This window comes from Aegilops tauschii, chromosome 5 (assembly GCF_002575655.3).
Source record: "Aegilops tauschii subsp. strangulata cultivar AL8/78 chromosome 5, Aet v6.0, whole genome shotgun sequence".
In the NCBI taxonomy this organism is placed as follows: domain Eukaryota; kingdom Viridiplantae; phylum Streptophyta; class Magnoliopsida; order Poales; family Poaceae; genus Aegilops; species Aegilops tauschii.
Genome location: NC_053039.3, coordinates 74,610,196 through 74,632,524, shown reverse-complemented (window position 1 = coordinate 74,632,524; position 22,329 = coordinate 74,610,196). Strand labels below are relative to the sequence as shown.

Here is a 22,329-nt window from a genome sequence, read left to right as displayed (position 1 = left end):
ATGCCCTATATATACTACTTACTCCCCCCCTCAAACACGGAGACGAGTTTACCACGGTTTCCATCCCTCCCTGTATACCGCAGCAACACGTATTTTTTTACCCCTTTCAGAACGCGCTCCTCGCGCCACAAAGCCGCCTCTAGACGCGTGACCAATGAGCAGCGAGCTAAAACATATCGCAAATGTCAAAAATAATATAACGGGGTTAATATATATCGCGCACATGTGATATGTTTGTCATGAGGCGCAAAAAATAATTAAAAAGGGAATGCAACACGAGGACTTCCCAGGAGGTCACCCATCCTAGTACTACCCTCGCCCAAGCACCCTTAACTTCGGAGTTCTGATGGGATCCGGTGCTTTAGTGCTGGTATGATCGCATCCAACATGTTACCCCCGCCTTCGTCCCTTATGCTTGCCACTCCCAGGTCCACTGCAAAGATGATTGTCATTCTTACTACCATTACAACCGTTGCCTAATATTGGATAATGCCCTATATATACTACTTACTCCCCCCCTCAAACACGGAGACGAGTTTACCACGGTTTCCACCCCTCCCTGTATACCGCAGCAACACGTATTTTTTTACCCCTTTCAGAACGCGCTCCTCGCGCCACAAAGCCGCCTCTAGACGCGTGACCAATGAGCAGCGAGCTAAAACATATCGCAAATGTCAAAAATAATATAACGGGGTTAATATATATCGCGCACATGTGATATGTTTGTCATGAGGCGCAAAAAATAATTAAAAAGGGAATGCAACACGAGGACTTCCTAGGAGGTCACCCATCCTAGTACTACCCTCGCCCAAGCACCCTTAACTTCGGAGTTCTGATGGGATCCGGTGCTTTAGTGCTGGTATGATCGCATCCAACATGTTACCCCCGCCTTCGTCCCTTATGCTTGCCACTCCAGGTCCACTGCAAAGATGATTGTCATTCTTACTACCATTACAACCGTTGCCTAATAATGGATAATGCCCTATATATACTACTTACCCCCCCCCTCAAACACGGAGACGAGTTTACCACGGTTTCCACCCCTCCCTCTATACCCCAGCAACACGTATTTTTTTACCCCTTTCAGAACGCGCTCCTCGCGCCACAAAGCCGCCTCTAGACGCGTGACCAATGAGCAGCGAGCTAAAACATATCGCAAATGTCAAAAATAATATAACGGGGTTAATATATATTGCGCACATCTGATATGTTTGTCATGAGGCGCAAAAAATAATTAAAAAGGGAATGCAAAACGAGGACTTCCCAGGAGGTCACCCATCCAAGTACTACTCTCGCCCAAGCACGCTTAACTTCGGAGTTCTGATGGGATCCGGTGCTTTAGTGCTGGTATGATCGCATCCAACATGTTACCCCCGCCTTCGTCCCTTATGCTTGCCACTCCCAGGTCCACTGCAAAGATGATTGTCATTCTTACTACCATTACAACCGTTGCCTAATAATGGATAATGCCCTATATATACTACTTACTCCCCCCCCCTCAAACACGGAGACGAGTTTACCACGGTTTCCACCCCTCCCTCTATACCGCAGCAACACGTATTTTTTTACCCCTTTCAGAACGCGCTCCTCGCGCCACAAAGCCGCCTCTAGACGCGTGACCAATGAGCAGCGAGCTAAAACATATCGCAAATGTCAAAAATAATATAACGGGGTTAATATATATTGCGCACATGTGATATGTTTGTCATGAGGCGCAAAAAATAATTAAAAAGGGAATGCAACACGAGGACTTCCCAGGAGGTCACCCATCCAAGTACTACTCTTGCCCAAGCACGCTTAACTTCGGAGTTCTGATGGGATCCGGTGCTTTAGTGCTGGTATGATCGCATCCAAAATGTTACCCCCGCCTTCGTCCCTTATGCTTGCCACTCCCAGGTCCACTGCAAAGATGATTGTCATTCTTACTACCATTACAACCGTTGCCTAATAATGGATAATGCCCTATATATACTACTTACTCCCCCCCTCAAACACAGAGACGAGTTTACCACGGTTTCCACCCCTCCCTCTATACCCCAGCAACACGTATTTTTTTTACCCCTTTCAGAACGCGCTCCTCGCGCCACAAAGCCGCCTCTAGACGCGTGACCAATGAGCAGCGAGCTAAAACATATCGCAAATGTCAAAAATAATATAACGGGGTTAATATATATCGCGCACATGTGATATGTTTGTCATGAGGCGCAAAAAATAATTAAAAAGGGAATGCAACACGAGGACTTCCCAGGAGGTCACCCATCCTAGTACTACCCTCGCCCAAGCACCCTTAACTTCGGAGTTCTGATGGGATCCGGTGCTTTAGTGCTGGTATGATCGCATCCAACATGTTACCCCCGCCTTCGTCCCTTATGCTTGCCACTCCCAGGTCCACTGCAAAGATGATTGTCATTCTTACTACCATTACAACCGTTGCCTAATAATGGATAATGCCCTATATATACTACTTACCCCCCCCCCTCAAACACGGAGACGAGTTTACCACGGTTTCCACCCCTCCCTCTATACCCCAGCAACACGTATTTTTTTACCCCTTTCAGAACGCGCTCCTCGCGCCACAAAGCCGCCTCTAGACGCGTGACCAATGAGCAGCGAGCTAAAACATATCGCAAATGTCAAAAATAATATAACGGGGTTAATATATATTGCGCACATGTGATATGTTTGTCATGAGGCGCAAAAAATAATTAAAAAGGGAATGCAACACGAGGACTTCCCAGGAGGTCACCCATCCAAGTACTACTCTCGCCCAAGCACGCTTAACTTCGGTGTTCTGATGGGATCCGGTGCTTTAGTGCTGGTATGATCGCATCCAACATGTTACCCCCGCCTTCGTCCCTTATGCTTGCCACTCCCAGGTCCACTACAAAGATGATTGTCATTCTTACTACCATTACAACCGTTGCCTAATAATGGATAATGCCCTATATATACTACTTACTCCCCCCCCCCTCAAACACGGAGACGAGTTTACCACGGTTTCCACCCCTCCCTCTATACCGCAGCAACACGTATTTTTTTACCCCTTTCAGAACGCGCTCCTCGCGCCACAAAGCCGCCTCTAGACGCGTGACCAATGAGCAGCGAGCTAAAACATATCGCAAATGTCAAAAATAATATAACGGGGTTAATATATATCGCGCACATGTGATATGTTTGTCATGAGGCACAAAAAATAATTAAAAAGGGAATGCAACACGAGGACTTCCCAGGAGGTCACCCATCCTAGTACTATTCTCGCCCAAGCACACTTAACTTCGGAGTTCTGATGGGATCCGGTGCTTTAGTGCTGGTATGATCGCAGCCAACATGTTACCCCCGCCTTCGTCCCTTATGCTTGCCACTCCCAGGTCCACTACAAAGATGATTGTCATTCTTACTACCATTACAACCGTTGCCTAATAATGGAAAATTCCCTATATATACTACTTACTCCCCCCTCAAACACGGAGACGAGTTTACCACGGTTTCCACCCCTCCCTCTATACCGCAGCAACACGTATTTTTTTACCCCTTTCAGAACGCGCTCCTCGCGCCACAAAGCCGCCTCTAGACGCGTGACCAATGAGCAGCGAGCTAAAACATATCGCAAATGTCAAAAATAATATAACGGGGTTAATATATACCGCGCACATGTGATATGTTTGTCATGAGGCGCCAAAAATAATTAAAAAGGGAATGCAACACGAGGACTTCCCAGGAGGTCACCAATCCTAGTACTACCCTCGCCCAAGCACGCTTAACTTCGGAGTTCTGATGGGATCCGGTGCTTTAGTGCTGGTATGATCGCATCCAACATGTTACCCCCGCCTTCGTCCCTTATGCTTGCCACTCCCAGGTCCACTGCAAAGATGATTGTCATTCTTACTACCATTACAACCGTTGCCTAATAATGGATAATGCCCTATATATACTACTTACCCCCCCCTCAAACACGGAGACGAGTTTACCACGGTTTCCACCCCTCCCTCTATACCGCAGCAACACGTATTTTTTTACCCCTTTCAGAACGCGCTCCTCGCGCCACAAAGCCGCCTCTAGACGCGTGACCAATGAGCAGCGAGCTAAAACATATCGCAAATGTCAAAAATAATATAACGGGGTTAATATATATTGCGCACATGTGATATGTTTGTCATGAGGCGCAAAAAATAATTAAAAAGGGAATGCAACACGAGGACTTCCCAGGAGGTCACCCATCCAAGTACTACTCTCGCCCAAGCACGCTTAACTTCGGAGTTCTGATGGGATCCGGTGCTTTAGTGCTGGTATGATCGCATCCAACATGTTACCCCCGCCTTCGTCCCTTATGCTTGCCACTCCCAGGTCCACTACAAAGATGATTGTCATTCTTACTACCATTACAACCGTTGCCTAATAATGGATAATGCCCTATATATACTACTTACTCCCCCCCCTCAAACACGGAGACGAGTTTACCACGGTTTCCACCCCTCCCTCTATACCGCAGCAACACGTATTTTTTTACCCCTTCCAGAACGCGCTCCTCGCGCCACAAAGCCGCCTCTAGACGCGTGACCAATGAGCAGCGAGCTAAAACATATCGCAAATGTCAAAAATAATATAACGGGGTTAATATATATCGCGCACATGTGATATGTTTGTCATGAGGCGCAAAAAATAATTAAAAAGGGAATGCAACACGAGGACTTCCCAGGAGGTCACCCATCCAAGTACTACTCTCGCCCAAGCACGCTTAACTTCGGAGTTCTGATGGGATCCGGTGCTTTAGTGCTGGTATGATCGCATCCAACATGTTACCCCCGCCTTCGTCCCTTATGCTTGCCACTCCCAGGTCCACTGCAAAGATGATTGTCATTCTTACTACCATTACAACCGTTGCCTAATAATGGATAATGCCCTATATATACTACTTACTCCCCCCCTCAAACACGGAGACGAGTTTACCACGGTTTCCACCCCTCCCTCTATACCGTAGCAACACGTATATTTTTACCCCTTTCAGAACGCGCTCCTCGAGCCACAAAGCCGCCTCTAGACGCGTGACCAATGACCAGCGAGCTAAAACATATCGCAAATGTCAAAAATAATATAACGGGGTTAATATATACCGCGCACATGTGATATGTTTGTCATGAGGCGCCAAAAACAATTAAAAAGGGAATGCAACACGAGGACTTCCCAGGAGGTCACCAATCCTAGTACTACCCTCGCCCAAGCACGCTTAACTTCGGAGTTCTGATGGGATCCGGTGCTTTAGTGCTGGTATGATCGCATCCAACATGTTACCCCCGCCTTCGTCCCTTATGCTTGCCACTCCCAGGTCCACTGCAAAGATGATTGTCATTCTTACTACCATTACAACCGTTGCCTAATAATGGATAATGCCCTATATATACTACTTACCCCCCCCTCAAACACGGAGACGAGTTTACCACGGTTTCCACCCCTCCCTCTATACCGCAGCAACACGTATTTTTTTTACCCCTTTCAGAACGCGCTCCTCGCGCCACAAAGCCGCCTCTAGACGCGTGACCAATGAGCAGCGAGCTAAAACATATCGCAAATGTCAAAAATAATATAACGGGGTTAATATATATTGCGCACATGTGATATGTTTGTCATGAGGCGCAAAAAATAATTAAAAAGGGAATGCAACACGAGGACTTCCCAGGAGGTCACCCATCCAAGTACTACTCTCGCCCAAGCACGCTTAACTTCGGAGTTCTGATGGGATCCGGTGCTTTAGTGCTGGTATGATCGCATCCAACATGTTACCCCCGCCTTCGTCCCTTATGCTTGCCACTCCCAGGTCCACTGCAAAGATGATTGTCATTCTTACTACCATTACAACCGTTGCCTAATAATGGATAATGCCCTATATATACTACTTACTCCCCCCCCTCAAACACGGAGACGAGTTTACCACGGTTTCCACCCCTCCCTCTATACCGCAGCAACACGTATTTTTTTACCCCTTTCAGAACGCGCTCCTCGCGCCACAAAGCCGCCTCTAGACGCGTGACCAATGAGCAGCGAGCTAAAACATATCGCAAATGTCAAAAATAATATAACGGGGTTAATATATATTGCGCACATGTGATATGTTTGTCATGAGGCGCAAAAAATAATTAAAAAGGGAATGCAACACGAGGACTTCCCAGGAGGTCACCCATCCAAGTACTACTCTTGCCCAAGCACGCTTAACTTCGGAGTTCTGATGGGATCCGGTGCTTTAGTGCTGGTATGATCGCATCCAAAATGTTACCCCCGCCTTCGTCCCTTATGCTTGCCACTCCCAGGTCCACTGCAAAGATGATTGTCATTCTTACTACCATTACAACCGTTGCCTAATAATGGATAATGCCCTATATATACTACTTACTCCCCCCCTCAAACACAGAGACGAGTTTACCACGGTTTCCACCCCTCCCTCTATACCCCAGCAACACGTATTTTTTTTACCCCTTTCAGAACGCGCTCCTCGCGCCACAAAGCCGCCTCTAGACGCGTGACCAATGAGCAGCGAGCTAAAACATATCGCAAATGTCAAAAATAATATAACGGGGTTAATATATATCGCGCACATGTGATATGTTTGTCATGAGGCACAAAAAATAATTAAAAAGGGAATGCAACACGAGGACTTCCCAGGAGGTCACCCATCCTAGTACTACCCTCGCCCAAGCACCCTTAACTTCGGAGTTCTGATGGGATCCGGTGCTTTAGTGCTGGTATGATCGCATCCAACATGTTACCCCCGCCTTCGTCCCTTATGCTTGCCACTCCCAGGTCCACTGCAAAGATGATTGTCATTCTTACTACCATTACAACCGTTGCCTAATAATGGATAATGCCCTATATATACTACTTACCCCCCCCCCTCAAACACGGAGACGAGTTTACCACGGTTTCCACCCCTCCCTCTATACCCCAGCAACACGTATTTTTTTACCCCTTTCAGAACGCGCTCCTCGCGCCACAAAGCCGCCTCTAGACGCGTGACCAATGAGCAGCGAGCTAAAACATATCGCAAATGTCAAAAATAATATAACGGGGTTAATATATATTGCGCACATGTGATATGTTTGTCATGAGGCGCAAAAAATAATTAAAAAGGGAATGCAACACGAGGACTTCCCAGGAGGTCACCCATCGAAGTACTACTCTCGCCCAAGCACGCTTAACTTCGGTGTTCTGATGGGATCCGGTGCTTTAGTGCTGGTATGATCGCATCCAACATGTTACCCCCGCCTTCGTCCCTTATGCTTGCCACTCCCAGGTCCACTACAAAGATGATTGTCATTCTTACTACCATTACAACCGTTGCCTAATAATGGATAATGCCCTATATATACTACTTACTCCCCCCCCCCTCAAACACGGAGACGAGTTTACCACGGTTTCCACCCCTCCCTCTATACCGCAGCAACACGTATTTTTTACCCCTTCCAGAACGCGCTCCTCGCGCCACAAAGCCGCCTCTAGACGCGTGACCAATGAGCAGCGAGCTAAAACATATCGCAAATGTCAAAAATAATATAACGGGGTTAATATATATCGCGCACATGTGATATGTTTGTCATGAGGCACAAAAAATAATTAAAAAGGGAATGCAACACGAGGACTTCCCAGGAGGTCACCCATCCTAGTACTATTCTCGCCCAAGCACACTTAACTTCGGAGTTCTGATGGGATCCGGTGCTTTAGTGCTGGTATGATCGCATCCAACATGTTACCCCCGCCTTCGTCCCTTATGCTTGCCACTCCCAGGTCCACTACAAAGATGATTGTCATTCTTACTACCATTACAACCGTTGCCTAATAATGGAAAATTCCCTATATATACTACTTACTCCCCCCTCAAACACGGAGACGAGTTTACCACGGTTTCCACCCCTCCCTCTATACCGCAGCAACACGTATTTTTTTACCCCTTTCAGAACGCGCTCCTCGCGCCACAAAGCCGCCTCTAGACGCGTGACCAATGAGCAGCGAGCTAAAACATATCGCAAATGTCAAAAATAATATAACGGGGTTAATATATACCGCGCACATGTGATATGTTTGTCATGAGGCGCCAAAAATAATTAAAAAGGGAATGCAACACGAGGACTTCCCAGGAGGTCACCAATCCTAGTACTACCCTCGCCCAAGCACGCTTAACTTCGGAGTTCTGATGGGATCCGGTGCTTTAGTGCTGGTATGATCGCATCCAACATGTTACCCCCGCCTTCGTCCCTTATGCTTGCCACTCCCAGGTCCACTGCAAAGATGATTGTCATTCTTACTACCATTACAACCGTTGCCTAATAATGGATAATGCCCTATATATACTACTTACCCCCCCCTCAAACACGGAGACGAGTTTACCACGGTTTCCACCCCTCCCTCTATACCGCAGCAACACGTATTTTTTTACCCCTTTCAGAACGCGCTCCTCGCGCCACAAAGCCGCCTCTAGACGCGTGACCAATGAGCAGCGAGCTAAAACATATCGCAAATGTCAAAAATAATATAACGGGGTTAATATATATTGCGCACATGTGATATGTTTGTAATGAGGCGCAAAAAATAATTAAAAAGGGAATGCAACACGAGGACTTCCCAGGAGGTCACCCATCCAAGTACTACTCTCGCCCAAGCACGCTTAACTTCGGAGTTCTGATGGGATCCGGTGCTTTAGTGCTGGTATGATCGCATCCAACATGTTACCCCCGCCTTCGTCCCTTATGCTTGCCACTCCCAGGTCCACTGCAAAGATGATTGTCATTCTTACTACCATTACAACCGTTGCCTAATAATGGATAATGCCCTATATATACTACTTACTCCCCCCCCTCAAACACGGAGACGAGTTTACCACGGTTTCCACCCCTCCCTCTATACCGCAGCAACACGTATTTTTTTACCCCTTCCAGAACGCGCTCCTCGCGCCACAAAGCCGCCTCTAGACGCGTGACCAATGAGCAGCGAGCTAAAACATATCGCAAATGTCAAAAATAATATAACGGGGTTAATATATATCGCGCACATGTGATATGTTTGTCATGAGGCGCAAAAAATAATTAAAAAGGGAATGCAACACGAGGACTTCCCAGGAGGTCACCCATCCAAGTACTACTCTCGCCCAAGCACGCTTAACTTCGGAGTTCTGATGGGATCCGGTGCTTTAGTGCTGGTATGATCGCATCCAACATGTTACCCCCGCCTTCGTCCCTTATGCTTGCCACTCCCAGGTCCACTGCAAAGATGATTGTCATTCTTACTACCATTACAACCGTTGCCTAATAATGGATAATGCCCTATATATACTACTTACTCCCCCCCTCAAACACGGAGACGAGTTTACCACGGTTTCCACCCCTCCCTCTATACCGTAGCAACACGTATATTTTTACCCCTTTCAGAACGCGCTCCTCGCGCCACAAAGCCGCCTCTAGACGCGTGACCAATGACCAGCGAGCTAAAACATATCGCAAATGTCAAAAATAATATAACGGGGTTAATATATACCGCGCACATGTGATATGTTTGTCATGAGGCGCCAAAAACAATTAAAAAGGGAATGCAACACGAGGACTTCCCAGGAGGTCACCAATCCTAGTACTACCCTCGCCCAAGCACGCTTAACTTCGGAGTTCTGATGGGATCCGGTGCTTTAGTGCTGGTATGATCGCATCCAACATGTTACCCCCGCCTTCGTCCCTTATGCTTGCCACTCCCAGGTCCACTGCAAAGATGATTGTCATTCTTACTACCATTACAACCGTTGCCTAATAATGGATAATGCCCTATATATACTACTTACCCCCCCCCTCAAACACGGAGACGAGTTTACCACGGTTTCCACCCCTCCCTCTATACCGCAGCAACACGTATTTTTTTACCCCTTTCAGAACGCGCTCCTCGCGCCACAAAGCCGCCTCTAGACGCGTGACCAATGAGCAGCGAGCTAAAACATATCGCAAATGTCAAAAATAATATAACGGGGTTAATATATATTGCGCACATGTGATATGTTTGTCATGAGGCGCAAAAAATAATTAAAAAGGGAATGCAACACGAGGACTTCCCAGGAGGTCACCCATCCAAGTACTACTCTCGCCCAAGCACGCTTAACTTCGGAGTTCTGATGGGATCCGGTGCTTTAGTCCTGGTATGATCGCATCCAACATGTTACCCCCGCCTTCGTCCCTTATGCTTGCCACTCCCAGGTCCACTGCAAAGATGATTGTCATTCTTACTACCATTACAACCGTTGCCTAATAATGGATAATGCCCTATATATACTACTTACTCCCCCCCCTCAAACACGGAGACGAGTTTACCACGGTTTCCACCCCTCCCTCTATACCGCAGCAACACGTATTTTTTTACCCCTTCCAAAACGCGCTCCTCGCGCCACAAAGCCGCCTCTAGACGCGTGACCAATGAGCAGCGAGCTAAAACATATCGCAAATGTCAAAAATAATATAACGGGGTTAATATATATCGCGCACATGTGATATGTTTGTCATGAGGCGCAAAAAATAATTAAAAAGGGAATGCAACACGAGGACTTCCCAGGAGGTCACCCATCCTAGTACTATTCTCGCCCATGCACGCTTAACTTCGGAGTTCTGATGGGATCCGGTGCTTTAGTGCTGGTATGATCGCATCCAACATGTTACCCCCGCCTTCGTCCCTTATGCTTGCCACTCCCAGGTCCACTACAAAGATGATTGTCATTCTTACTACCATTACAACCGTTGCCTAATAATGGAAAATTCCCTATATATACTACTTACTCCCCCCCTCAAACACGGAGACGAGTTTACCACGGTTTCCACCCCTCCCTCTATACCGCAGCAACACGTATTTTTTTACCCCTTTCAGAACGCGCTCCTCGCGCCACAAAGCCGCCTCTAGACGCGTGACCAATGAGCAGCGAGCTAAAACATATCGCAAATGTCAAAAATAATATAACGAGGTTAATATATAGCGCGCACATGTGATATGTTTGTCATGAGGCGCAAAAAATAATTAAAAAGGGAATGCAACACGACGACTTCCCAGGAGGTCACCCATCCTAGTACTATTCTCGCCCAAGCACGCTTAACTTCGGAGTTCTGATGGGATCCGATGCTTTAGTGCTGGTATGATCGCATCCAACATGTTACCCCCGCCTTCGTCCGTTATGCTTGCCACTCCCAGGTCCACTGCAAAGATGATTGTCATTCTTACTACCATTACAACCGTTGCCTAATAATGGATAATGCCCTATATATACTACTTACTCCCCCCCTCAAACACGGAGACGAGTTTACCACGGTTTCCACCCCTCCCTCTATACCGCAGCAACACGTATTTTTTTACCCCTTTCAGAACGCGCTCCTCGCGCCACAAAGCCGCCTCTAGACGCGTGACCAATGAGCAGCGAGCTAAAACATATCGCAAATGTCAAAAATAATACAACGGGGTTAATATATATCGCGCACATGTGATATGTTTGTCATGAGGCGCAAAAAATAATTAAAAAGGGAATGCAACACGAGGACTTCCCAGGAGGTCACCCCCTCAAACACGGAGACGAGTTTACCACGGTTTCCACCCCTCCCTCTATACCGCAGCAACACGTATTTTTTTACCCCTTTCAGAACGCGCTGCTCGCGCCACAAAGCCGCCTCTAGACGCGTGACCAATGAGCAGCGAGCTAAAACATATCGCAAATGTCAAAAATAATATAACGGGGTTAATATATATCGCGCACATGTGATATGTTTGTCATGAGGCGCAAAAAATAATTAAAAACGGAATGCAACACGAGGACTTCCCAGGAGGTCACCCATCCTAGTACTACTCTCTCCCAAGCACGCTTAACTTCGGTGTTCTGATGGGATCCGATGCTTTAGTGCTGGTATGATCGCATCCAACATGTTACCCCCGCCTTCGTCCCTTATGCTTGCCACTCCCAGGTCCACTGCAAAGATGATTGTCATTCTTACTACCATTACAACCGTTGCCTAATAATGGATAATGCCCTATATATACTACTTACTCCCCCCCTCAAACACGGAGACGAGTTTACCACGGTTTCCACCCCTCCCTCTATACCGTAGCAACACGTATATTTTTACCCCTTTCAGAACGCGCTCCTCGCGCCACAAAGCCGCCTCTAGACGCGTGACCAATGACCAGCGAGCTAAAACATATCGCAAATGTCAAAAATAATATAACGGGGTTAATATATACCGCGCACATGTGATATGTTTGTCATGAGGCGCCAAAAACAATTAAAAAGGGAATGCAACACGAGGACTTCCCAGGAGGTCACACATCCTAGTACTACCCTCGCCCAAGCACGCTTAACTTCGGAGTTCTGATGGGATCCGGTGCTTTAGTGCTGGTATGATCGCATCCAACATGTTACCCCCGCCTTCGTCCCTTATGCTTGCCACTCCCAGGTCCACTGCAAAGATGATTGTCTATCTTACTACCATTACAACCGTTGCCTAATAATGGATAATGCCCTATATATACTACTTACCCCCCCCCTCAAACACGGAGACGAGTTTACCACGGTTTCCACCCCTCCCTCTATACCGCAGCAACACGTATTTTTTTACCCCTTTCAGAACGCGCTCCTCGCGCCAAAAAGCCGCCTCTAGACGCGTGACCAATGAGCAGCGAGCTAAAACATATCGCAAATGTCAAAAATAATATAACGGGGTTAATATATAGCGCGTACATGTGATATGTTTGTCATGAGGCGCAAAAAATAATTAAAAAGGGAATGCAACACGAGGACTTCCCAGGAGGTCACCCATCCTAGTACTATTCTCGCCCAAGCACGCTTAACTTCGGAGTTCTGATGGGATCCGGTGCTTTAGTGCTGGTATGATCGCATCCAACATGTTACCCCCGCCTTCGTTCCTTATGCTTGCCACTCCCAGGTCCACTGCAAAGATGATTGTCATTCTTACTACCATTACAACCGTTGCCTAATAATGGATAATGCCCTATATATACTACTTACCCCCCCCCCTCAAACACGGAGACGAGTGTACCACGGTTTCCACCCCTCCCTCTATACCCCAGCAACACGTATTTTTTTACCCCTTTCAGAACGCGCTCCTCGCGCCACAAAGCCGCCTCTAGACGCGTGACCAATGAGCAGCGAGCTAAAACATATCGCAAATCTCAAAAATAATATAACGGGGTTAATATATATTGCGCACATGTGATATGTTTGTCATGAGGCGCAAAAAATAATTAAAAAGGGAATGCAACACAAGGACTTCCCAAGAGGTCACCCATCCAAGTACTACTCTCGCCCAAGCACGCTTAACTTCGTAGTTCTGATGGGATCCGGTGCTTTAGTGCTGGTATGATCGCATCCAACATGTTACCCCCGCCTTCGTCCCTTATGCTTGCCACTCCCAGGTCCACTGCAAAGATGATTGTCATTCTTACTACCATTACAACCGTTGCCCAATAATGGATAATGCCCTATATATACTACTTACTCCCCCCCTCAAACACAGAGACGAGTTTACCACGGTTTCCACCCCTCCCTCTATACCGCAGCAACACGTATTTTTTTTACCCCTTTCAGAACGCGCTCCTCGCGCCACAAAGCCGCCTCTAGACGCGTGACCAATGAGCAGCGAGCTAAAACATATCGCAAATGTCAAAAATAATATAACGGGGTTAATATATATCGCGCACATGTGATATGTTTGTCATGAGGCGCAAAAAATAATTAAAAAGGGAATGCAACACGAGGACTTCCCAGGAGGTCACCCATCCTAGTACTACCCTCGCCCAAGCACCCTTAACTTCGGAGTTCTGATGGGATCCGGTGCTTTAGTGCTGGTATGATCGCATCCAACATGTTACCCCCGCCTTCGTCCCTTATGCTTGCCACTCCCAGGTCCACTGCAAAGATGATTGTCATTCTTACTACCATTACAACCGTTGCCTAATAATGGATAATGCCCTATATATACTACTTACCCCCCCCCCCCCCCTCAAACACGGAGACAAGTTTACCACGGTTTCCACCCCTCCCTCTATACCCCAGCAACACTTATTTTTTACCCCTTTCAGAACGCGCTCCTCGCGCCACAAAGCCGCCTCTAGACGCGTGACCAATGAGCAGCGAGCTAAAACATATCGCAAATGTCAAAAATAATATAACGGGGTTAATATATATTGCGCACATGTGATATGTTTTTCATGAGGCGCAAAAAATAATTAAAAAGGGAATGCAACACGAGGACTTCCCAGGAGGTCACCCATCCAAGTACTACTCTCGCCCAAGCACGCTTAACTTCGGAGTTCTGATGGGATCCGGTGCTTTAGTGCTGGTATGATCGCATCCAACATGTTACCCCCGCCTTCGTCCCTTATGCTTGCCACTCCCAGGTCCACTGCAAAGATGATTGTCATTCTTACTACCATTACAACCATTGCCTAATAATGGATAATGCCCTATATATACTACTTACTCCCCCCCTCAAACACGGAGACGAGTTTACCACGGTTTCCACCCCTCCCTCTATACCGTAGCAACACGTATATTTTTACCCCTTTCAGAACGCGCTCCTCGCGCCACAAAGCCGCCTCTAGACGCGTGACCAATGACCAGCGAGCTAAAACATATCGCAAATGTCAAAAATAATATAACGGGGTTAATATATACCGCGCACATGTGATATGTTTGTCATGAGGCGCCAAAAACAATTAAAAAGGGAATGCAACACGAGGACTTCCCAGGAGGTCACCAATCCTAGTACTACCCTCGCCCAAGCACGCTTAACTTCGGAGTTCTGATGGGATCCGGTGCTTTAGTGCTGGTATGATCGCATCCAACATGTTACCCCCGCCTTCGTCCCTTATGCTTGCCACTCCCAGGTCCACTGCAAAGATGATTGTCATTCTTACTACCATTACAACCGTTGCCTAATAATGGATAATGCCCTATATATACTACTTACCCCCCCCCTCAAACACGGAGACGAGTTTACCACGGTTTCCACCCCTCCCTCTATACCGCAGCAACACGTATTTTTTTACCCCTTTCAGAACGCGCTCCTCGCGCCACAAAGCCGCCTCTAGACGCGTGACCAATGAGCAGCGAGCTAAAACATATCGCAAATGTCAAAAATAATATAACGGGGTTAATATATATTGCGCACATGTGATATGTTTGTCATGAGGCGCAAAAAATAATTAAAAAGGGAATGCAACACGAGGACTTCCCAGGAGGTCACCCATCCAAGTACTACTCTCGCCCAAGCACGCTTAACTTCGGAGTTCTGATGGGATCCGGTGCTTTAGTGCTGGTATGATCGCATCCAACATGTTACCCCCGCCTTCGTCCCTTATGCTTGCCACTCCCAGGTCCACTGCAAAGATGATTGTCATTCTTACTACCATTACAACCGTTGCCTAATAATGGATAATGCCCTATATATACTACTTACTCCCCCCCTCAAACACGGAGACGAGTTTACCACGGTTTCCACCCCTCCCTCTATACCGCAGCAACACGTATTTTTTTACCCCTTTCAGAACGCGCTCCTCGCGCCACAAAGCCGCCTCTAGACGCGTGACCAATGAGCAGCGAGCTAAAACATATCGCAAATGTCAAAAATAATATAACGGGGTTAATATATATTGCGCACATGTGATATGTTTGTCATGAGGCGCAAAAAATAATTAAAAAGGGAATGCAACACGAGGACTTCCCAGGAGGTCACCCATCCAAGTACTACTCTTGCCCAAGCACGCTTAACTTCGGAGTTCTGATGGGATCCGGTGCTTTAGTGCTGGTATGATCGCATCCAAAATGTTACCCCCGCCTTCGTCCCTTATGCTTGCCACTCCCAGGTCCACTGCAAAGATGATTGTCATTCTTACTACCATTACAACCGTTGCCTAATAATGGATAATGCCCTATATATACTACTTACTCCCCCCCTCAAACACAGAGACGAGTTTACCACGGTTTCCACCCCTCCCTCTATACCCCAGCAACACGTATTTTTTTTACCCCTTTCAGAACGCGCTCCTCGCGCCACAAAGCCGCCTCTAGACGCGTGACCAATGAGCAGCGAGCTAAAACATATCGCAAATGTCAAAAATAATATAACGGGGTTAATATATATCGCGCACATGTGATATGTTTGTCATGAGGCACAAAAAATAATTAAAAAGGGAATGCAACACGAGGACTTCCCAGGAGGTCACCCATCCTAGTACTACCCTCGCCCAAGCACCCTTAACTTCGGAGTTCTGATGGGATCCGGTGCTTTAGTGCTGGTATGATCGCATCCAACATGTTACCCCCGCCTTCGTCCCTTATGCTTGCCACTCCCAGGTCCACTGCAAAGATGATTGTCATTCTTACTACCATTACAACCGTTGCCTAATAATGGATAATGCCCTATATATACTACTTACCCCCCCCCCTCAAACACGGAGACGAGTTTACCACGGTTTCCACCCCTCCCTCTATACCCCAGCAACACGTATTTTTTTACCCCTTTCAGAACGCGCTCCTCGCGCCACAAAGCCGCCTCTAGACGCGTGACCAATGAGCAGCGAGCTAAAACATATCGCAAATGTCAAAAATAATATAACGGGGTTAATATATATTGCGCACATGTGATATGTTTGTCATGAGGCGCAAAAAATAATTAAAAAGGGAATGCAACACGAGGACTTCCCAGGAGGTCACCCATCGAAGTACTACTCTCGCCCAAGCACGCTTAACTTCGGTGTTCTGATGGAATCCGGTGCTTTAGTGCTGGTATGATCGCATCCAACATGTTACCCCCGCCTTCGTCCCTTATGCTTGCCACTCCCAGGTCCACTACAAAGATGATTGTCATTCTTACTACCATTACAACCGTTGCCTAATAATGGATAATGCCCTATATATACTACTTACTCCCCCCCCCCTCAAACACGGAGACGAGTTTACCACGGTTTCCACCCCTCCCTCTATACCGCAGCAACACGTATTTTTTTACCCCTTCCAGAACGCGCTCCTCGCGCCACAAAGCCGCCTCTAGACGCGTGACCAATGAGCAGCGAGCTAAAACATATCGCAAATGTCAAAAATAATATAACGGGGTTAATATATATCGCGCACATGTGATATGTTTGTCATGAGGCACAAAAAATAATTAAAAAGGGAATGCAACACGAGGACTTCCCAGGAGGTCACCCATCCTAGTACTATTCTCGCCCAAGCACACTTAACTTCGGAGTTCTGATGGGATCCGGTGCTTTAGTGCTGGTATGATCGCATCCAACATGTTACCCCCGCCTTCGTCCCTTATGCTTGCCACTCCCAGGTCCACTACAAAGATGATTGTCATTCTTACTACCATTACAACCGTTGCCTAATAATGGAAAATTCCCTATATATACTACTTACTCCCCCCTCAAACACGGAGACGAGTTTACCACGGTTTCCACCCCTCCCTCTATACCGCAGCAACACGTATTTTTTTACCCCTTTCAGAACGCGCTCCTCGCGCCACAAAGCCGCCTCTAGACGCGTGACCAATGAGCAGCGAGCTAAAACATATCGCAAATGTCAAAAATAATATAACGGGGTTAATATATACCGCGCACATGTGATATGTTTGTCATGAGGCGCCAAAAATAATTAAAAAGGGAATGCAACACGAGGACTTCCCAGGAGGTCACCAATCCTAGTACTACCCTCGCCCAAGCACGCTTAACTTCGGAGTTCTGATGGGATCCGGTGCTTTAGTGCTGGTATGATCGCATCCAACATGTTACCCCCGCCTTCGTCCCTTATGCTTGCCACTCCCAGGTCCACTGCAAAGATGATTGTCATTCTTACTACCATTACAACCGTTGCCTAATAATGGATAATGCCCTATATATACTACTTACCCCCCCCCCTCAAACACGGAGACGAGTTTACCACGGTTTCCACCCCTCCCTCTATACCGCAGCAACACGTATTTTTTTACCCCTTTCAGAACGCGCTCCTCGCGCCACACAGCCTCCTCTAGACGCGTGACCAATGAGCAGCGAGCTAAAACATATCGCAAATGTCAAAAATAATATAACGGGGTTAATATATATCGCGCACATGTGATATGTTTGTCATGAGGCGCAAAAAATAATTAAAAAGGGAATGCAACACGAGGACTTCCCAGGAGGTCACCCATCCTAGTACTATTCTCGCCCAAGCATGCTTAACTTCGGAGTTCTGATGGGATCCGGTGCTTTAGTGCTTGTATGATCGCATCCAACATGTTACCCCGCCTTCGTCCCTTATGCTTGCCACTCCCAGGTCCACTGCAAAGATGATTGTCATTCTTACTACCATTACAACCGTTGCCTAATAATGGATAATGCCCTATATATACTACTTACCCCCCCCCTCAAACACGGAGACGAGTTTACCACGGTTTCCACCCCTCCCTCTATACCCCAGCAACACGTATTTTTTTACCCCTTTCAGAACGCGCTCCTCGCGCCACAAAGCCGCCTCTAGACGCGTGACCAATGAGCAGCGAGCTAAAACATATCGCAAATGTCAAAAATAATATAACGGGGTTAATATATATTGCGCACATGTGATATGTTTGTCATGAGGCGCAAAAAAAAATTAAAAAGGGAACGCAACACGAGGACTTCCCAGGAGGTAACCCATCCAAGTACTACTCTCGCCCAAGCACGCTTAACTTCGGAGTTCTGATGGCATCCGGTGCTTTAGTGCTGGTATGATCGCATCCAACATGTTACCCCCGCCTTCGTCCCTTATGCTTGCCACTCCCAGGTCCACTGCAAAGATGATTGTCATTCTTACTACCATTACAACCGTTGCCTAATAATGGATAATGCCCTATATATACTACTTACTCCCCCCCTCAAACACGGAGACGAGTTTACCACGGTTTCCACCCCTCCCTCTATACCGCAGCAACACGTATTTTTTTACCCCTTTCAGAACGCGCTCCTCGCGCCACAAAGCCGCCTCTAGACGCGTGACCAATGAGCAGCGAGCTAAAACATATCGCAAATGTCAAAAATAATATAACGGGGTTAATATATATCGCGCACATGTGATATGTTTGTCATGAGGCGCAAAAAATAATTAAAAAGGGAATGCAACACGAGGACTTCCCAGGAGGTCACCCATCCTAGTACTACTCTCGCCCAAGCACGCTTAACTTCGGTGTTCTGATGGGATCCGATGCTTTAGTGCTGGTATGATCGCATCCAACATGTTACCCCCGCCTTCGTCCCTTATGCTTGCCACTCCCAGGTCCACTGCAAAGATGATTGTCATTCTTACTACCATTACAACCGTTGCCTAATAATGGATAATGCCCTATATATACTACTTACTCCCCCCCTCAAACACGGAGACGAGTTTACCACGGTTTCCACCGCTCCCTCTATACCGCAGCAACACGTATTTTTTTACCCCTTTCAGAACGCGCTCCTCGCGCCACAAAGCCGCCTCTAGACGCGTGACCAATGAGCAGCGAGCTAAAACATATCGCAAATGTCAAAAATAATATAACGGGGTTAATATATACCGCGCACATGTGATATGTTTGTCATGAGGCGCCAAAAATAATTAAAAAGGGAATGCAACACGAGGACTTCCCAGGAGGTCACACATCTTAGTACTACCCTCGCCCAAGCACGCTTAACTTCGGAGTTCTGATGGGATCCGGTGCTTTAGTGCTGGTATGATCGCATCCAACATGTTACCCCCGCCTTCGTCCCTTATGCTTGCCACTCCCAGGTCCACTGCAAAGATGATTGTCATTCTTACTACCATTACAACCGTTGCCTAATAATGGATAATGCCCTATATATACTACTTACCCCCCCCCTCAAACACGGAGACGAGTTTACCACGGTTTCCACCCCTCCCTCTATACCCCAGCAACACGTATTTTTTTACCCCTTTCAGAACGCGCTCCTCGCGCCACAAAGCCGCCTCTAGACGCGTGACCAATGAGCAGCGAGCTAAAACATATCGCAAATGTCAAAAATAATATAACGGGGTTAATATATATTGCGCACATGTGATATGTTTGTCATGAGGCGCAAAAAATAATTAAAAAGGAAATGCAACACGAGGACTTCCCAGGAGGTCGCCCATCCAAGTACTACTCTCGCCCAAGCACGCTTAACTTCGGAGTTCTGATGGGATCCGGTGCTTTAGTGCTGGTATGATCGCATCCAACATGTTACCCCCCCATTCGTCCCTTATGCTTGCCACTCCCAGGTCCACTTCAAAGATGATTGTCATTCTTACTACCATTACAACCGTTGCCTAATAATGGATAATGCCCTATATATACTACTTACTCCCCCCCTCAAACACGGAGACGAGTTTACCACGGTTTCCACCCCTCCCTCTATACCGCAGCAACACGTATTTTTTTACCCCTTTCAGAACGCGCTCCTCGCGCCACAAAGCCGCCTCTAGACGCGTGACCAATGAGCAGCGAGCTAAAACATATCGCAAATGTCAAAAATAATATAACGGGGTTAATATATATCGCGCACATGTGATATGTTTGTCATGAGGCGCAAAAAATAATTAAAAAGGGAATGCAACACGAGGACTTCCCAGGAGGTCACCCATCCTAGTACTACTCTCGCCCAAGCACGCTTAACTTCGGTGTTTACCCCCGCCTTCGTCCCTTATGCTTGCCACTCCCAGGTCCACTGCAAAGATGATTGTCATTCTTACTACCATTACAACCGTTGCCTAATAATGGATAATGCCCTATATATACTACTTACTCCCCCCCTCAAACACGGAGACGAGTTTACCACGGTTTCCACCCCTCCCTCTATACCGCAGCAACACGTATTTTTTTACCCCTTTCAGAACGCGCTCCTCGCGCCACAAAGCCGCCTCTAGACGCGTGACCAATGAGCAGCGAGCTAAAACATATCGCAAATGTCAAAAATAATATAACGGGGTTAATATATACCGCGCACATGTGATATGTTTGTCATGAGGCGCCAAAAATAATTAAAAAGGGAATGCAACACGAGGACTTCCCAGGAGGTCACACATCCTAGTACTACCCTCGCCCAAGCACGCTTAACTTCGGAGTTCTGATGGGATCCGGTGCTTTAGTGCTGGTATGATCGCATCCAACATGTTACCCCCGCCTTCGTCCCTTATGCTTGCCACTCCCAGGTCCACTGCAAAGATGATTGTCATTCTTACTACCATTACAACCGTTGCCTAATAATGGATAATGCCCTATATATACTACTTACTCCCCCCTCAAACACGGAGACGAGTTTACCACGGTTTCCACCCCTCCCTCTATACCGCAGCAACACGTATTTTTTTACCCCTTTCAGAACGCGCTCCTCGCGCCAAAAAGCCGCCTCTAGACGCGTGACCAATGAGCAGCGAGCTAAAACATATCGCAAATGTCAAAAATAATATAACGGGGTTAATATATATCGCGCACATGTGATATGTTTGTCATGAGGCGCAAAAAATAATTAAAAAGGGAATGCAACACGAGGACTTCCCAGGAGGTCACCCATCCTAGTACTATTCTCGCCCAAGCACGCTTAACTTCGGAGTTCTGATGGGATCCGGTGCTTTAGTGCTGGTATGATCGCATCCAACATGTTACCCCCGCCTTCGTCCCTTATGCTTGCCACTCCCAGGTCCACTGCAAAGATGATTGTCATTCTTACTACCATTACAACCGTTGCCTAATAATGGATAATGCCCTATATATACTACTTACTCCCCCCCTCAAACACGGAGACGAGTTTACCACGGTTTCCACCCCTCCCTCTATACCGCAGCAACACGTATTTTTTTACCCCTTTCAGAACGCGCTCCTCGCGCCACACAGCCGCCTCTAGACGCGTGACCAATGAGCAGCGAGCTAAAACATATCGCAAATGTCAAAAATAATATAACGGGGTTAATATATGTCGCGCACATGTGATATGTTTGTCATGAGGTGCAAAAAATAATTAAAAAGGGAATGCAACACGAGGACTTCCCAGGAGGTCACCCATCCTAGTACTACTCTCGCCCAAGCACGCTTAACTTCGGAGTTCTGATGGGATCCGGTGCTTTAGTGCTGCTATGATCGCATCCAACATGTTACCCCCGCCTTCGTCCCTTATGCTTGCCACTCCCAGGTCCACTGCAAAGATGATTGTCATTCTTACTACCATTACAACCGTTGCCTAATAATGGATAATGCCCTATATATACTACTTACCCCCCCCCCCTCAAACACGGAGACAAGTTTACCACGGTTTCCACCCCTCCCTCTATAC

General features: G+C 47.1%; 44 non-coding genes across 44 annotated transcripts; all 44 read right to left on the bottom strand.

Moving 5' to 3' along the window:
- Positions 1 to 265: 265 nt before the first annotated feature.
- LOC141024509 (5S ribosomal RNA) lies at positions 266 to 384 on the bottom strand. The gene has a single exon (XR_012186107.1). It is a non-coding gene; the product is annotated as a 5S ribosomal RNA (ribosomal RNA).
- A 370-nt stretch (positions 385 to 754) lies between these two features.
- Positions 755 to 873, bottom strand: LOC141024755 (5S ribosomal RNA). The gene has a single exon (XR_012186252.1). It is a non-coding gene; the product is annotated as a 5S ribosomal RNA (ribosomal RNA).
- A 369-nt stretch (positions 874 to 1,242) lies between these two features.
- LOC141024970 (5S ribosomal RNA) lies at positions 1,243 to 1,361 on the bottom strand. The gene has a single exon (XR_012186468.1). It is a non-coding gene; the product is annotated as a 5S ribosomal RNA (ribosomal RNA).
- Positions 1,362 to 1,733: 372 nt separating this feature from the next.
- LOC141025121 (5S ribosomal RNA) lies at positions 1,734 to 1,852 on the bottom strand. Its single transcript, XR_012186618.1, has one exon. It is a non-coding gene; the product is annotated as a 5S ribosomal RNA (ribosomal RNA).
- A 371-nt stretch (positions 1,853 to 2,223) lies between these two features.
- On the bottom strand, positions 2,224 to 2,342 carry LOC141024403 (5S ribosomal RNA). The gene has a single exon (XR_012186000.1). It is a non-coding gene; the product is annotated as a 5S ribosomal RNA (ribosomal RNA).
- Positions 2,343 to 2,713: 371 nt separating this feature from the next.
- LOC141023603 (5S ribosomal RNA) lies at positions 2,714 to 2,832 on the bottom strand. Its single transcript, XR_012185203.1, has one exon. It is a non-coding gene; the product is annotated as a 5S ribosomal RNA (ribosomal RNA).
- Positions 2,833 to 3,205: 373 nt separating this feature from the next.
- LOC141023576 (5S ribosomal RNA) lies at positions 3,206 to 3,324 on the bottom strand. Its single transcript, XR_012185176.1, has one exon. It is a non-coding gene; the product is annotated as a 5S ribosomal RNA (ribosomal RNA).
- Positions 3,325 to 3,693: 369 nt separating this feature from the next.
- On the bottom strand, positions 3,694 to 3,812 carry LOC141023498 (5S ribosomal RNA). Its single transcript, XR_012185095.1, has one exon. It is a non-coding gene; the product is annotated as a 5S ribosomal RNA (ribosomal RNA).
- A 369-nt stretch (positions 3,813 to 4,181) lies between these two features.
- On the bottom strand, positions 4,182 to 4,300 carry LOC141023812 (5S ribosomal RNA). Its single transcript, XR_012185410.1, has one exon. It is a non-coding gene; the product is annotated as a 5S ribosomal RNA (ribosomal RNA).
- Positions 4,301 to 4,671: 371 nt separating this feature from the next.
- On the bottom strand, positions 4,672 to 4,790 carry LOC141023801 (5S ribosomal RNA). The gene has a single exon (XR_012185399.1). It is a non-coding gene; the product is annotated as a 5S ribosomal RNA (ribosomal RNA).
- A 370-nt stretch (positions 4,791 to 5,160) lies between these two features.
- On the bottom strand, positions 5,161 to 5,279 carry LOC141023497 (5S ribosomal RNA). The gene has a single exon (XR_012185094.1). It is a non-coding gene; the product is annotated as a 5S ribosomal RNA (ribosomal RNA).
- A 370-nt stretch (positions 5,280 to 5,649) lies between these two features.
- LOC141023791 (5S ribosomal RNA) lies at positions 5,650 to 5,768 on the bottom strand. Its single transcript, XR_012185389.1, has one exon. It is a non-coding gene; the product is annotated as a 5S ribosomal RNA (ribosomal RNA).
- Positions 5,769 to 6,139: 371 nt separating this feature from the next.
- LOC141025120 (5S ribosomal RNA) lies at positions 6,140 to 6,258 on the bottom strand. Its single transcript, XR_012186617.1, has one exon. It is a non-coding gene; the product is annotated as a 5S ribosomal RNA (ribosomal RNA).
- Positions 6,259 to 6,629: 371 nt separating this feature from the next.
- On the bottom strand, positions 6,630 to 6,748 carry LOC141024299 (5S ribosomal RNA). Its single transcript, XR_012185896.1, has one exon. It is a non-coding gene; the product is annotated as a 5S ribosomal RNA (ribosomal RNA).
- A 371-nt stretch (positions 6,749 to 7,119) lies between these two features.
- On the bottom strand, positions 7,120 to 7,238 carry LOC141023721 (5S ribosomal RNA). The gene has a single exon (XR_012185319.1). It is a non-coding gene; the product is annotated as a 5S ribosomal RNA (ribosomal RNA).
- Positions 7,239 to 7,610: 372 nt separating this feature from the next.
- On the bottom strand, positions 7,611 to 7,729 carry LOC141024874 (5S ribosomal RNA). The gene has a single exon (XR_012186371.1). It is a non-coding gene; the product is annotated as a 5S ribosomal RNA (ribosomal RNA).
- A 369-nt stretch (positions 7,730 to 8,098) lies between these two features.
- Positions 8,099 to 8,217, bottom strand: LOC141023496 (5S ribosomal RNA). The gene has a single exon (XR_012185093.1). It is a non-coding gene; the product is annotated as a 5S ribosomal RNA (ribosomal RNA).
- Positions 8,218 to 8,586: 369 nt separating this feature from the next.
- LOC141023780 (5S ribosomal RNA) lies at positions 8,587 to 8,705 on the bottom strand. The gene has a single exon (XR_012185378.1). It is a non-coding gene; the product is annotated as a 5S ribosomal RNA (ribosomal RNA).
- Positions 8,706 to 9,076: 371 nt separating this feature from the next.
- LOC141023769 (5S ribosomal RNA) lies at positions 9,077 to 9,195 on the bottom strand. Its single transcript, XR_012185367.1, has one exon. It is a non-coding gene; the product is annotated as a 5S ribosomal RNA (ribosomal RNA).
- A 370-nt stretch (positions 9,196 to 9,565) lies between these two features.
- On the bottom strand, positions 9,566 to 9,684 carry LOC141023495 (5S ribosomal RNA). Its single transcript, XR_012185092.1, has one exon. It is a non-coding gene; the product is annotated as a 5S ribosomal RNA (ribosomal RNA).
- A 370-nt stretch (positions 9,685 to 10,054) lies between these two features.
- Positions 10,055 to 10,173, bottom strand: LOC141025118 (5S ribosomal RNA). The gene has a single exon (XR_012186615.1). It is a non-coding gene; the product is annotated as a 5S ribosomal RNA (ribosomal RNA).
- Positions 10,174 to 10,544: 371 nt separating this feature from the next.
- On the bottom strand, positions 10,545 to 10,663 carry LOC141024924 (5S ribosomal RNA). The gene has a single exon (XR_012186421.1). It is a non-coding gene; the product is annotated as a 5S ribosomal RNA (ribosomal RNA).
- A 370-nt stretch (positions 10,664 to 11,033) lies between these two features.
- LOC141023927 (5S ribosomal RNA) lies at positions 11,034 to 11,152 on the bottom strand. The gene has a single exon (XR_012185525.1). It is a non-coding gene; the product is annotated as a 5S ribosomal RNA (ribosomal RNA).
- Positions 11,153 to 11,794: 642 nt separating this feature from the next.
- LOC141024322 (5S ribosomal RNA) lies at positions 11,795 to 11,913 on the bottom strand. Its single transcript, XR_012185919.1, has one exon. It is a non-coding gene; the product is annotated as a 5S ribosomal RNA (ribosomal RNA).
- A 370-nt stretch (positions 11,914 to 12,283) lies between these two features.
- On the bottom strand, positions 12,284 to 12,402 carry LOC141025226 (5S ribosomal RNA). The gene has a single exon (XR_012186724.1). It is a non-coding gene; the product is annotated as a 5S ribosomal RNA (ribosomal RNA).
- A 370-nt stretch (positions 12,403 to 12,772) lies between these two features.
- Positions 12,773 to 12,891, bottom strand: LOC141024172 (5S ribosomal RNA). The gene has a single exon (XR_012185769.1). It is a non-coding gene; the product is annotated as a 5S ribosomal RNA (ribosomal RNA).
- Positions 12,892 to 13,262: 371 nt separating this feature from the next.
- Positions 13,263 to 13,381, bottom strand: LOC141023935 (5S ribosomal RNA). The gene has a single exon (XR_012185533.1). It is a non-coding gene; the product is annotated as a 5S ribosomal RNA (ribosomal RNA).
- A 371-nt stretch (positions 13,382 to 13,752) lies between these two features.
- Positions 13,753 to 13,871, bottom strand: LOC141024189 (5S ribosomal RNA). Its single transcript, XR_012185786.1, has one exon. It is a non-coding gene; the product is annotated as a 5S ribosomal RNA (ribosomal RNA).
- Positions 13,872 to 14,246: 375 nt separating this feature from the next.
- LOC141023758 (5S ribosomal RNA) lies at positions 14,247 to 14,365 on the bottom strand. The gene has a single exon (XR_012185356.1). It is a non-coding gene; the product is annotated as a 5S ribosomal RNA (ribosomal RNA).
- A 370-nt stretch (positions 14,366 to 14,735) lies between these two features.
- Positions 14,736 to 14,854, bottom strand: LOC141023494 (5S ribosomal RNA). The gene has a single exon (XR_012185091.1). It is a non-coding gene; the product is annotated as a 5S ribosomal RNA (ribosomal RNA).
- A 370-nt stretch (positions 14,855 to 15,224) lies between these two features.
- Positions 15,225 to 15,343, bottom strand: LOC141023746 (5S ribosomal RNA). The gene has a single exon (XR_012185344.1). It is a non-coding gene; the product is annotated as a 5S ribosomal RNA (ribosomal RNA).
- A 370-nt stretch (positions 15,344 to 15,713) lies between these two features.
- On the bottom strand, positions 15,714 to 15,832 carry LOC141025119 (5S ribosomal RNA). The gene has a single exon (XR_012186616.1). It is a non-coding gene; the product is annotated as a 5S ribosomal RNA (ribosomal RNA).
- A 371-nt stretch (positions 15,833 to 16,203) lies between these two features.
- Positions 16,204 to 16,322, bottom strand: LOC141024080 (5S ribosomal RNA). Its single transcript, XR_012185678.1, has one exon. It is a non-coding gene; the product is annotated as a 5S ribosomal RNA (ribosomal RNA).
- Positions 16,323 to 16,693: 371 nt separating this feature from the next.
- On the bottom strand, positions 16,694 to 16,812 carry LOC141024005 (5S ribosomal RNA). Its single transcript, XR_012185603.1, has one exon. It is a non-coding gene; the product is annotated as a 5S ribosomal RNA (ribosomal RNA).
- A 373-nt stretch (positions 16,813 to 17,185) lies between these two features.
- LOC141024873 (5S ribosomal RNA) lies at positions 17,186 to 17,304 on the bottom strand. Its single transcript, XR_012186370.1, has one exon. It is a non-coding gene; the product is annotated as a 5S ribosomal RNA (ribosomal RNA).
- A 369-nt stretch (positions 17,305 to 17,673) lies between these two features.
- Positions 17,674 to 17,792, bottom strand: LOC141023493 (5S ribosomal RNA). Its single transcript, XR_012185090.1, has one exon. It is a non-coding gene; the product is annotated as a 5S ribosomal RNA (ribosomal RNA).
- A 371-nt stretch (positions 17,793 to 18,163) lies between these two features.
- Positions 18,164 to 18,282, bottom strand: LOC141024042 (5S ribosomal RNA). Its single transcript, XR_012185640.1, has one exon. It is a non-coding gene; the product is annotated as a 5S ribosomal RNA (ribosomal RNA).
- A 369-nt stretch (positions 18,283 to 18,651) lies between these two features.
- On the bottom strand, positions 18,652 to 18,770 carry LOC141024174 (5S ribosomal RNA). Its single transcript, XR_012185771.1, has one exon. It is a non-coding gene; the product is annotated as a 5S ribosomal RNA (ribosomal RNA).
- A 370-nt stretch (positions 18,771 to 19,140) lies between these two features.
- On the bottom strand, positions 19,141 to 19,259 carry LOC141023898 (5S ribosomal RNA). The gene has a single exon (XR_012185496.1). It is a non-coding gene; the product is annotated as a 5S ribosomal RNA (ribosomal RNA).
- Positions 19,260 to 19,629: 370 nt separating this feature from the next.
- LOC141023597 (5S ribosomal RNA) lies at positions 19,630 to 19,748 on the bottom strand. Its single transcript, XR_012185197.1, has one exon. It is a non-coding gene; the product is annotated as a 5S ribosomal RNA (ribosomal RNA).
- A 370-nt stretch (positions 19,749 to 20,118) lies between these two features.
- On the bottom strand, positions 20,119 to 20,237 carry LOC141025081 (5S ribosomal RNA). The gene has a single exon (XR_012186578.1). It is a non-coding gene; the product is annotated as a 5S ribosomal RNA (ribosomal RNA).
- Positions 20,238 to 21,048: 811 nt separating this feature from the next.
- On the bottom strand, positions 21,049 to 21,167 carry LOC141025224 (5S ribosomal RNA). Its single transcript, XR_012186722.1, has one exon. It is a non-coding gene; the product is annotated as a 5S ribosomal RNA (ribosomal RNA).
- Positions 21,168 to 21,536: 369 nt separating this feature from the next.
- Positions 21,537 to 21,655, bottom strand: LOC141024161 (5S ribosomal RNA). The gene has a single exon (XR_012185758.1). It is a non-coding gene; the product is annotated as a 5S ribosomal RNA (ribosomal RNA).
- A 370-nt stretch (positions 21,656 to 22,025) lies between these two features.
- Positions 22,026 to 22,144, bottom strand: LOC141023489 (5S ribosomal RNA). Its single transcript, XR_012185086.1, has one exon. It is a non-coding gene; the product is annotated as a 5S ribosomal RNA (ribosomal RNA).
- Between the last annotated feature and the right edge of the window lie 185 nt (positions 22,145 to 22,329).